General features: G+C 53.0%; 1 pseudogene; it reads right to left on the bottom strand.

Moving 5' to 3' along the window:
• The window catches only part of LOC106591167 (glypican-5-like), a 289,574-nt pseudogene that overhangs the window by 236,376 nt on the left and 41,075 nt on the right, over nt 1-12,123 (bottom strand).

Below are 12,123 nucleotides of genomic sequence, written 5' to 3'. Positions count from 1 at the left end.
CTAGGGGCCCTACTCCCTAGGGGCCCTACTCCCTAGGGGCCCTATTCTCTAGGGGCCCTACACCCTAGGGGCCCTACTCCCTAGGGGCCCTATTCTCTAGGGGCCCTATTGTCTAGGGGCCCTGGTCGATAAGGCTGCCATTTGGGACACAGAGAGAGAGAAGTAGCCAGGTCAGTGATAGGTCTGTGAGAGAGAGAGAGAGAGAGGTAGCCAGGTCAGTGATAGGTCTGTGAGAGAGAGAGAGAGAGAGGTAGCCAGGTCAGTGATAGGTCTGTGAGAGAGAGAGAGAGAGAGGTAGCCAGGTCAGTGATAGGTCTGTGAGAGAGAGAGAGAGGTAGCCAGGTCAGTGATAGGTCTGTGAGAGAGAGAGAGAGGTAGCCAGGTCAGTGATAGGTCTGTAGAGAGAGAGAGAGAGAGAGAGAGAGAGAGAGAGAGAAAGAGAGAGAGAGAGAGAGAGAGAGAGAGAGAGAGAGAGAGAGAAAGAGAGAGAGAGAGGTAGCCAGGTCAGTGATAGGTCTGTGAGAGAGAGAGAGAGACGTAGCCAGGTCAGTGATAGGTCTGTGAGAGAGAGAGGTAGCCAGGTCAGTGATAGGTCTGTAGAGAGAGAGAGACATAGCCAGGTCAGTGATAGGTCTGTGAGAGAGAGAGAGAGAGAGAGGTAGCCAGGTCAGTGATAGGTCTGTGGAGAGAGAGATAGCCAGGTCAGTGATAGGTCTGTGTGTGTGAGGGGGGAGTGGTTTTATACCTCTTGACCACATCAGCGCCGTTCCAGCAGGCCAGTCCATCAGCGGAGGCGAGCTGGTTCACACACAGCTGGTCCGCCAGGCCACCGTAGAAGGTACGGTACAAACGTAGACTGTTCAGGAACTCTCTGTTGAGACAGACACACAGGTGACCAACACTGGTTTACTTCCACCCCCCCCCTACAGTCCTCTCAAGAGCGTCATAACGCTAAAATAGTAATCTAAGAAAACCTAAATCAACAATACAATAATGCCCTGAAAGATCAACCTTTTGAGGACTGTGTAAAAGCGCAGACTGAAGTGTTGAGTAAGTAGAAAATGAGGACTATAAAGTGACGGTGTTGAACTGAGACTGTAAATACTCACGTTGTCACGGTAACCAGGGCGTTTCCTGTTTCTCTGACGGAGGCTTTGAGAGGGATGGACTCTCTAGCGCCGTCCCTCTGGTCACTGACCGACTGGGCAGGTTGTCTACTGGGGCGACCACATACTTTATACACCTGGAGGACAACAACCGCAGAGAACAAAAATCAGCTGACGTACAGCTTCCTAGTGTTAGAGAGCTACTAACAGGGTGCAGTGGCAGGATGTCGCCACTAGATGGACCCAGAGGACTCTGGACACCCCTCCTAACAGGGTGCAGTGGCAGGATGACGCCACTAGATGGACCCAGAGGACTCTGGACACCCCTCCTAACATGGTGCAGTGGCAGGATGTCGCCACTAGATGGACCCAGAGGACTCTGGACACCCCTCCTAACAGGATGACGCCACTAGATGGACCCAGAAGACTCTGGACACCCCTCCTAACAGTGTGCAGTGGCAGGATGTTGCCACTAGATGGACCCAGAGGACTCTGGACACCCCTCCTAACAGGATGTCGCCACTAGATGGACCCAGAGGACTCTGGACACCCCTCCTAACAGGGTGCAGTGGCAGGATGTCGCCACTAGATGGACCCAGAGGACTCTGGACACCCCTCCTAACAGGATGACGCCACTAGATGGACCCAGAAGACTCTGGACACCCCTCCTAACAGGATGTCGCCACTAGATGGACCCAGAGGACTCTGGACACCCCTCCTAACAGGGTGCAGTGGCAGGATGTCGCCACTAGATGGACCCAGAGGACTCTGGACACCCCTCCTAACAGGATGACGCCACTAGATGGACCCAGAAGACTCTGGACACCCCTCCTAACAGGGTGCAGTGGCAGGATGTCGCCACTAGATGGACTCAGAAGACTCTGGACACCCCTCCTAACAGGGTGCAGTAGCAGGATGACGCCACTAGATGGACCCAGAGGACTCTGGACACCCCTCCTAACAGGATGCAGTGGCAGGATGTCGCCACTAGATGGACCCAGAGGACTCTGGACACCCCTCCTAACAGGGTGCAGTGGCAGGATGTCGCCACTAGATGGACCCAGAGGACTCTGGACACCCCTCCTAACAGGGTGCAGTGGCAGGATGTCGCCACTAGATGGACCCAGAGGACTCTGGACACCCCTACTAACAGGGTGCAGTGGCAGGATGTCGCCACTAGATGGACCCAGAGGACTCTGGACACCCCTCCTAACAGGGTGCAGTGGCAGGATGTCGCCACTAGATGGACCCAGAGGACTCTGGACACCCCTCCTAACGGTGCAGTGGCAGGATGTCGCCACTAGATGGACCCAGAGGACTCTGGACACCCCTACTAACAGGGTGCAGTGGCAGGATGTCGCCACTAGATGGACTCAGAAGACTCTGGACACCCCTACTAACAGGGTGCAGTGGCAGGATGTCGCCACTAGATGGACTCAGAGGACTCTGGACACCCCTACTAACAGGGGCAGTGGCAGGATGTCGCCACTAGATGGACCCAGAGGACTCTGGACACCCCTCCTAACAGGGTGCAGTGGCAGGATGTTGCCACTAGATGGACCCAGAGGACTCTGGACACCCCTCCTAACAGGATGACGCCACTAGATGGACCCAGAAGACTCTGGACACCCCTCCTAACAGGGTGCAGTGGCAGGATGTCGCCACTAGATGGACCCAGAGGACTCTGGACACCCCTCCTAACAGGGTGCAGTGGCAGGATGTCGCCACTAGATGGACCCAGAGGACTCTGGACACCCCTCCTAACAGGGTGCAGTGGCAGGATGTCGCCACTAGATGGACCCAGAGGACTCTGGACACCCCTCCTAACAGGATGACGCCACTAGATGGACCCAGAAGACTCTGGACACCCCTCCTAACAGGGTGCAGTGGCAGGATGACGCCACTAGATGGACCCAGAGGACTCTGGACACCCCTCCTAACAGGGTGCAGTGGCAGGATGTCGCCACTAGAAGGACCCAGAGGTCTCTGGACACCCCCTCCTAACAGGGTGCAGTGGCAGGATGTCGCCACTAGATGGACCCAGAGGACTCTGGACACCCCTCCTAACAGGATGACGCCACTAGATGGACCCAGAAGACTCTGGACACCCCTCCTAACAGGGTGTAGTGGCAGGATGACGCCACTAGATGGACCCAGAGGACTCTGGACACCCCTCCTAACAGGGTGCAGTGGCAGGATGTCGCCACTAGATGGACCCAGAGGACTCTGGACACCCCTCCTAACAGGGTGCAGTGGCAGGATGTTGCCACTAGATGGACCCAGAGGACTCTGGACACCCCTCCTAACAGGATGACGCCACTAGATGGACCCAGAAGACTCTGGACACCCCTCCTAACAGGGTGCAGTGGCAGGATGACGCCACTAGATGGACCCAGAGGACTCTGGACACCCCTCCTAACAGGATGACGCCACTAGATGGACCCAGAAGACTCTGGACACCACTCCTAACAGGGTGCAGTGGCAGGATGTTGCCACTAGATGGACCCAGAGGACTCTGGACACCCCTCCTAACAGGATGTCGCCACTAGATGGACCCAGAGGACTCTGGACACCCCTCCTAACAGGATGTCGCCACTAGATGGACCCAGAGGACTCTGGACACCCCTCCTAACAGGATGTCGCCACTAGATGGACCCAGAGGACTCTGGACACCCCTCCTAACAGGGTGCAGTGGCAGGATGTCGCCACTAGATGGACCCAGAGGACTCTGGACACCCCTCCTAACAGGATGACGCCACTAGATGGACCCAGAAGACTCTGGACACCCCTCCTAACAGGGTGCAGTGGCAGGATGTCGCCACTAGATGGACTCAGAGGACTCTGGACACCCCTCCTAACAGGGTGCAGTGGCAGGATGACGCCACTAGATGGACCCAGAGGACTCTGGACACCCCTCCTAACAGGATGTCGCCACTAGATGGACCCAGAAGACTCTGGACACCCCTCCTAACAGGGTGCAGTGGCCGGATGTCGCCACTAGATGGACCCAGAGGACTCTGGTCTAAAGTAATGCACCGCAGGGTATGGATTATCAACTAGATTCAGCCGCGGGACCATTTTGTCTTGAGCTGATGATCAGGGGACCTGAACGTAATTAGATATAAGACTATAAGAAGCACAAACAGATATAATATTTGACTAAAACATAATCATTTAAACTTTGCTTACATTGGTATATGATCACATATACACTGAGTGTACCAAACATTATTACACACTGGAGTCTATGTTGAAGTGAGCCAATCTAGTGTACACTACTCACGGTGGTCTATGTTGAAGTGGGCCAGTCTAGTGTACACTACGTTGAAGTGGGCCAGTCTAGTGTACACTACTCACTGTAGTCTATGTTGAAGTGGGCCAGTCTAGTGTACACTACTCACCGTAGTCTATGTTGAAGTGGGCCAGTCTAGTGTACACTACCCACTGTAGTCTATGTTGAAGTGGGCCAGTCTAGTGTACACTACTCACGGTAGTCTATGTTGAAGTGGGCCAGTCTAGTGTACACTACGTTGAAGTGGGCCAGTCTAGTGTACACTACTCACCGTGGTCTATCTTGAAGTGGGCCAGTCTAGTGTACACTACTCACTGTAGTCTATGTTGAAGTGAGCCAGTCTAGTGCCAGTCTAGTGTACACTACTCACGTGGTCTATGTTGAAGTGAGCCAGTCTAGTGTACACTACTCACTGTAGTCTACGTTGAAGTGGGCCAGTCTAGTGTACACTACTCACGGTAGTCTATGTTGAAGTGAGCCAATCTAGTGTACACTACTCACTGTAGTCTATGTTGAAGTGGGCCAGTCTAGTGTACACTACTCACGGTAGTCTATGTTGAAGTGAGCCAGTCTAGTGTACACTACTCACGGTAGTCTATGTTGAAGTGGGCCAGTCTAGTGTACACTACTCACTGTAGTCTATGTTGAAGTGAGCCAGTCTAGTGTACACTACTCACGGTAGTCTACGTTGAAGTGAGCCAATCTAGTGTACACTACGTTGAAGTGGGCCAGTCTAGTGTACACTACGTTGCAGTGGGCCAGTCTAGTGTACACTACTCACGGTAGTCTACGTTGAAGTGAGCCAGTCTAGTGTACACTACTCACTGTAGTCTATGTTGAAGTGAGCCAGTCTAGTGTACACTACTCACCGTAGTCTATGTTGAAGTGAGCCAGTCTAGTGTACACTACTCACGGTAGTCTACGTTGAAGTGAGCCAGTCTAGTGTACACTACTCACGGTAGTCTATGTTGAAGTGAGCCAGTCTAGTGTACACTACTCACGGTAGTCTACGTTGAAGTGAGCCAGTCTAGTGTACACTACTCACGGTAGTCTACGTTGAAGTGAGCCAGTCTAGTGTACACTACTCACTGTAGTCAATGTTGAAGTGAGCCAGTCTAGTGTACACTAGTCACTGTAGTCTACACTGAGTGGACAAAACATTAAGAACACCTTCCTAATTTCGAGTTAGACCCTTTTTTGCCCTCAGAACAGACTCAATTCATCGGGGCAGCGACTCTACGAGGTGTGGAAAGACTTCCACAGGGATGCTGGTCCATGTTAAATCCAATGCTTCCCACAGTTGTGTCAAGTTGGCTCTTTCTATTCTGGTTAGAGCCAGTTTGTGCTGTTCTGTGAAGGGAGTAGTACACAGCGTTGTACAAGATCTTCCGTTTCTTGGCAATTTCTCACATGGAATAAGAATAGACTGACGAGTTTCAGAAGAAAGGTCTTTGTTTCTGGCCATTTTGAGCCTGTAATCGAACCCACAAATGCTGATGCTCCAGATACTCAACTAGTCTAAAGGCCAGTTTTATTGCTTCTCTCAGGTTAACAGTCTGGATAACCTCTTCTGGCTACTGGGGATGAACTAACTCTCTCTGGTTAAACAGTCTGGACAACCTCTTCTGGTTACTGGGGATGAACTAACTCTCTCTGGTTAAACAGTCTGGATAACCTCTTCTGGTTACTGGGGATGAACTAACTCTCTGGTTAAACAGTCTGGACAACCTCTTCTGGTTACTGGGGATGAACTAACTCTCTCTGGTTAACAGTCTGGACAACCTCTTCTGGCTACTGGGGATGAACTAACTCTCTCTGGTTAACAGTCTGGACAACCTCTTCTGGCTACTGGGGATGAACTAACTCTCTCAGGTTAACAGTCTGGACAACCTCTTCTGGCTACTGGGGATGAACTAACTCTCTCTGGTTAAACAGTCTGGATAACCTCTTCTGGCTACTGGGGATGAACTAACTCTCTCTGGTTAACAGTCTGGACAACCTCTTCTGGCTACTGGGGATGAACTAACTCTCTCTGGTTAAACAGTCTGGACAACCTCTTCTGGCTACTGGGGATGAACTAACTCTCTCTGGTTAAACAGTCTGGATAACCTCTTCTGGCTACTGGGGATGAACTAACTCTCTCTGGTTAAACAGTCTGGATAACCTCTTCTGGCTACTGGGGATGAACTAACTCTCTCTGGTTAAACAGTCTGGACAACCTCTTCTGGCTACTGGGGATGAACTAACTCTCTCTGGTTAACAGTCTGGATAACTTTCCTCTTCTGATTACTGGGGATGAACTAACTCTCTCTGGTTAACAGTCTGGACAACCTCTTCTAGCTACTGGGGATGAACTAACTCTCTCTGGTTAACAGTCTGGACAACCTCTTCTGGCTACTGGGGATGAACTAACTCTCTCTGGTTAACAGTCTGGACAACCTCTTCTGGCTACTGGGGATGAACTAACTCTCTCAGGTTAACAGTCTGGACAACCTCTTCTGGCTACTGGGGATGAACTAACTCTCTCTGGTTAAACAGTCTGGATAACCTCTTCTGGCTACTGGGGATGAACTAACTCTCTCTGGTTAACAGTCTGGACAACCTCTTCTGGTTACTGGGGATGAACTAACTCGCTCTCTGGTTAACAGTCTGGACAACCTCTTCTGGCTACTGGGGATGAACTAACTCTCTCTGGTTAACAGTCTGGACAACCTCTTCTGGTTACTGGGGATGAACTAACTCTCTGGTTAAACAGTCTGGACAACCTCTTCTGGCTACTGGGGATGAACTAACTCTCTCTGGTTAACAGTCTGGACAACCTCTTCTGGCTACTGGGGATGAACTAACTCTCCCTGGTTAAACAGTCTGGACAACCTCTTCTGGTTACTGGGGATGAACTAACTCTCTCTGGTTAAACAGTCTGGACAACCTCTTCTGGCTACTGGGGATGAACTAACTCTCTCTCTGGTTAACAGTCTGGATAACCTCTTCTGGCTACTGGGGATGAACTAACTCTCTCTGGTTAACAGTCTGGACAACCTCTTCTGGCTACTGGGGATGAACTAACTCTCTCTGGTTAAACAGTCTGGACAACCTCTTCTGGTTACTGGGGATGAACTAACTCTCTCTGGTTAACAGTCTGGACAACCTCTTCTGGCTACTGGGGATGAACTAACTCTCTCTGGTTAACAGTCTGGACAACCTCTTCTGGCTACTGGGGATGAACTAACTCTCTCTGGTTAACAGTCTGGACAACCTCTTCTGGTTACTGGGGATGAACTAACTCTCTCTGGTTAACAGTCTGGACAACCTCTTCTGGTTACTGGGGATGAACTAACTCTCTCTGGTTAAACAGTCTGGACAACCTCTTCTGGCTACTGGGGATGAACTAACTCTCTCTGGTTAAACAGTCTGGACAACCTCTTCTGGCTACTGGGGATGAACTAACTCTCTCTGGTTAACAGTCTGGACAACCTCTTCTGGTTACTGGGGATGAACTAACTCTCTCTGGTTAACAGTCTGGACAACCTCTTCTGGTTACTGGGGATGAACTAACTCTCTCTGGTTAACAGTCTGGATAACCTCTTCTGGCTACTGGGGATGAACTAACTCTCTCTGGTTAACAGTCTGGACAACCTCTTCTGGTTACTGGGGATGAACTAACTCTCTCTGGTTAACAGTCTGGACAACCTCTTCTGGTTACTGGGGATGAACTAACTCTCTCTGGTTAACAGTCTGGACAACCTCTTCTGGCTACTGGGGGCTCGCTGCCCACAATGGTCTATTCTGAGAAGGTTCTGGGCACGCTGTTGTTGAGTGGTGTGTGTGTGTGTGTGTGTGTGTGTGTGTGTGTGTGTGTGTGTGTGTGTGTGTGTGTGTGTGTGTGTGTGTGTGTGTGTGTGTAGTCTGCAGTACATTCCTGGGTGACGGAGTCGTAGCAGATGAAATGGAGAGTTTGGTTCAGTCTTTAAACCTCTCTTCAGTAGTGGAACTCTCTCTGTCTCTCTGAGAAAATGAGTGTTTCTTGATTCTTGTGACGTTATTCACTTAGTCTGGTGACTGGTTGGTTTTATAAGGTTATTCACTTAGTCTGGTGACTGGTTGGTTTTATAAGGATGTTATTCACTTAGTCTGGTGACTGGTTGGTTTTATAAGGACGTTATTATGACAATCCAACGGGGGGACGACGACAACAACGCCTCACCAAAAACCTCACCTGTCTGAGAGGTGTGGTCCGTTCTTCTGAGCGTGTGCGACGGCGTCGTGGACGACGGCGTGAACTCCCAGCAGCACTTGCTCCAGGTCCTGAGTTCCGTCATGCGGGCCGACAGCCCCTCTAGCGACCTTACGAATTCTCTCCAATGGGGTCCACCTCAAATCAAAATCAAAATTCTATTTACAACCTTTCCCAGTAAAAAGTTAAAAAATAAACAAATAAAAAATCACATGAAAACAAGAATCCACAAGAAGATGAATAGATAACAAGCAGAATAATATATATTGTTTATTATTATTATTGTGTGTAAAACAACAAAGCCAGAGTTACCTCAGCCATGCTAGCCAGACAGCCTCGCATCACGTTGAGGCAGTAGCCCATACAGGGTTTAGAGAGGTGAATCCGTGGCAGTGGGGACAGTACTGCATCCTGAGCAGAGCTTTACGACACTCCCTGCTAAACACCAGGTGGTCCGTGGTGTTGATCACCTCAACGCCCGAGGTGCAACGCCTGTAACAGCACGCGACCCTCGACCCCGGACCTCCCGATCTGATTGGCTAGAGTCCCGGAGAGGAGCGAACGGGGTCAGATCCGCGGCGGGCGGAGCGGTGACGCACTCGGAGTATCCGGGGCGACGTGGCCGAGGCCGGGGTGGCGAGCGGTTGTAGACCAACGGGAAGAGGGCGTCGAAGAAGCGGCTGGTGACGTCGTCGACGTCGAGGTCGGAGCCCGATGAGGAAGAGGCCGACGTCACGAACACTCCTCACCGGAACCGACGCTCCCCGGCCATGTCCGGTACGACGCCTGGAGGAGAAGGTTGGTGAGGTTCTCTGATGCCTTCATCAGAGACTCAAAGGTTTCTACAGGAGGAGAGAGAGAGGCAGAAGGGGAGAGAGAGGCAGAGGGGAGAGAGAGGGAGAGGGGAGAGCGAGAGAGATGGTTAATACTAGAGGACAAGGTTGGTGTGGTTCTCTGATGCCTTCATCAGAGACTCAAAGGTTTCTACAGGAGGAGAGAGAGAGGCAGAAGGGGAGAGAGAGAGGAGAGAGAGAGGCAGAGGGGGAGAGAGAGGGAGAGGGGAGAGCGAGAGAGATGGTTAATACTAGAGGACAAGGTTGGTGTGGTTCTCTGATGCCTTCATCAGAGACTCAAAGGTTTCTACAGGAGGAGGGGGGACTGAAAGGGTTTCTAGCAGGAGGAGGGGGGACTGAAAGGGTTTCTACAGGAGGAGGGGGGACTGAAAGGGTTTCTACAGGGAGGAGGGGGGACTGAAAGGGTTTCTACAGGAGGAGGGGTGGGACTGAAAGGGTTTCTACAGGAGGAGGGGGGACTGGGTTTCTACAGGAGGAGGGGGACTGAAAGGGGTTTCTACAGGAGGAGGGGGGGACTGAAAGGGTTTCTACAGGAGGAGGGGACTGAAAGGGTTTCTACAGGAGGAGGGGGGACTGAAAGGGTTTCTACAGGAGGAGGGGGACTGAAAGGGTTTCTACAGGAGGAGGGGGGGACTGAAAGGGTTTTCTACAGGAGGAGGGGGACTGAAAGGGTTTCTACAGGAGGAGGGGACATGAAGGGTTTCTACAGGAGGAGGGGGGGACTGAAAGGGTTTCTACAGGAGGAGGGGGACTGAAAGGGTTTCTACAGGAGGAGGGGGACTGAAAGGGTTTCTACAGGAGGAGGGGGGGACTAAAAGGGTTTCTACAGGAGGAGGGGGGACTAAAAGGGTTTCTACAGGAGGAGGGGGGGACTGAAAGGGTTTCTACAGGAGGAGGGGGGGACTGAAAGGGTTTCTACAGGAGGAGGGGGACTGAAAGGGTTTCTACAGGAGGAGGGGGGGACTGAAAGGGTTTCTACAGGAGGAGGGACTAAAAGGGTTTCTACAGGAGGAGGGGGGACTGAAAGGGTTTCTACAGGAGGAGGGGGGACTAAAAGGGTTTCTAGCAGGAGGAGGGGGGGGACTGAAAGGGTTTCTACAGGAGGAGGGGGGGACTGAAAGGGTTTCTACAGGAGGAGGGGGACTGAAAGGGTTTCTACAGGAGGAGGGGGACTGAAAGGGTTTCTACAGGAGGGAGGGGGGGACTGAAAGGGTTTCTACAGGAGGAGGGGGACTGAAAGGGTTTCTGGAGGAGGGGGGACTGAAAGGGTTTCTACAGGAGGAGGGGACTAAAAGGGTTTCTACAGGAGGAGGGGGGACTGAAAGGGTTTCTACAGGAGGAGGGGGGACTAAAAGGGGTTTCTACAGGAGGAGGGGGACTGAAAGGGGTTTCTACAGGAGGAGGGGGGACTAAAGGGTTTCTACAGGAGGAGGGGGGACTAAAAGGGTTTCTACAGGAGGAGGGGGGACTAAAAGGGTTTCTACAGGAGGAGGGGGGGACTGAGGGTTTCTACAGGAGGAGGGGGACTAAAAGGGTTTCTACAGGAGGAGGGGGACTGAAAGGGTTTCTACAGGAGGAGGGGGGGACTAAAAAGGGTTTCTACAGGAGGAGGGGGACTGAGGGTTTCTCAGGAGGAGGGGGGACTAAAAGGGTTTCTACAGGAGGAGGGGGGACTAAAAGGGTTTCTACAGGAGGAGGGGGACTAAAAGGGTTTCTACAGGAGGAGGGGGACTAAAGGGTTTCTACAGGAGGAGGGGGACTAAAGGGTTTCTACAGGAGGAGGGGACTGAAAGGGTTTCTTGGGCGCAGTAGAACGGGAGGTTTAGGCCCCTGGGACCGAGCTAGGGACGTGGCCAGTGGGTCTCTCCTTCCCCCAGGCTGGGACGAGCTAGGACGTGGCCAGTGGGTCTCTCCTTCCCCCAGGACCCAGGCTGGGGACCGAGCTAGGGCGTGGCCAGTGGGTCTCTCCTTCCCCAGGACCCAGGCTGGGACGAGCTAGGGACGTGGCCAGTGGGTCTCTCCTCCCCCAGGCTGGGACGAGCTAGGACATGGCCAGTGGGTCTCTCCTTCCCCCAGGACCCAGGCTGGAACGAGCTGGGACGTGGCCAGTGGGTCTCTCCTTCCCCCAGGCTGGGACGAGCTAGGACGTGGCCAGTGGGTCTCTCCTTCCCCCAGGACCCAGGCTGGGACGAGCGGGACGTGGCCAGTGGGTCTCTCCTTCCCCCAGGACCCAGTCTGGGACGAGCTGGGAGCGTGGCCAGTGGGTCTCTCCTTCCCCCAGGACCCAGGCTGGGACGAGCTAGGACGGCGTGGCCAGTGGGTCTCTCCTTCCCTCAGGACCCAGGCTGGGAGCGAGCTAGGACGTGGCCAGTGGGTCTCTCCTTCCCCCAGGCTGGGGACGAGCTGGGGACGTGGCCAGTGGGTTTCTCCTTCCCCCAGGACCCAGGCTGGGACCGAGCTAGGAACGTGGCCAGTGGGTCTCTCCTTCCCCAGGACCCAGGCTGGAACGAGCTGGGACGTGGCCAGTGGGTCTCTCCTTCCCCCAGGACCCGGTCTGGGACGAGCTGGGACGTGGCCAGTGGGTCTCTCCTTCCCCCAGGACCCAGGCTGGGACGAGCTGGACGTGGCCAGTGGGTC

Source organism: Salmo salar, chromosome ssa16, assembly GCF_905237065.1.
Source record: "Salmo salar chromosome ssa16, Ssal_v3.1, whole genome shotgun sequence".
NCBI classification, from domain to species: Eukaryota; Metazoa; Chordata; class Actinopteri; order Salmoniformes; family Salmonidae; genus Salmo; species Salmo salar.
Note: the sequence above shows the minus strand (reverse complement) of the source record. Positions and strands in the feature narration are given on the sequence as shown.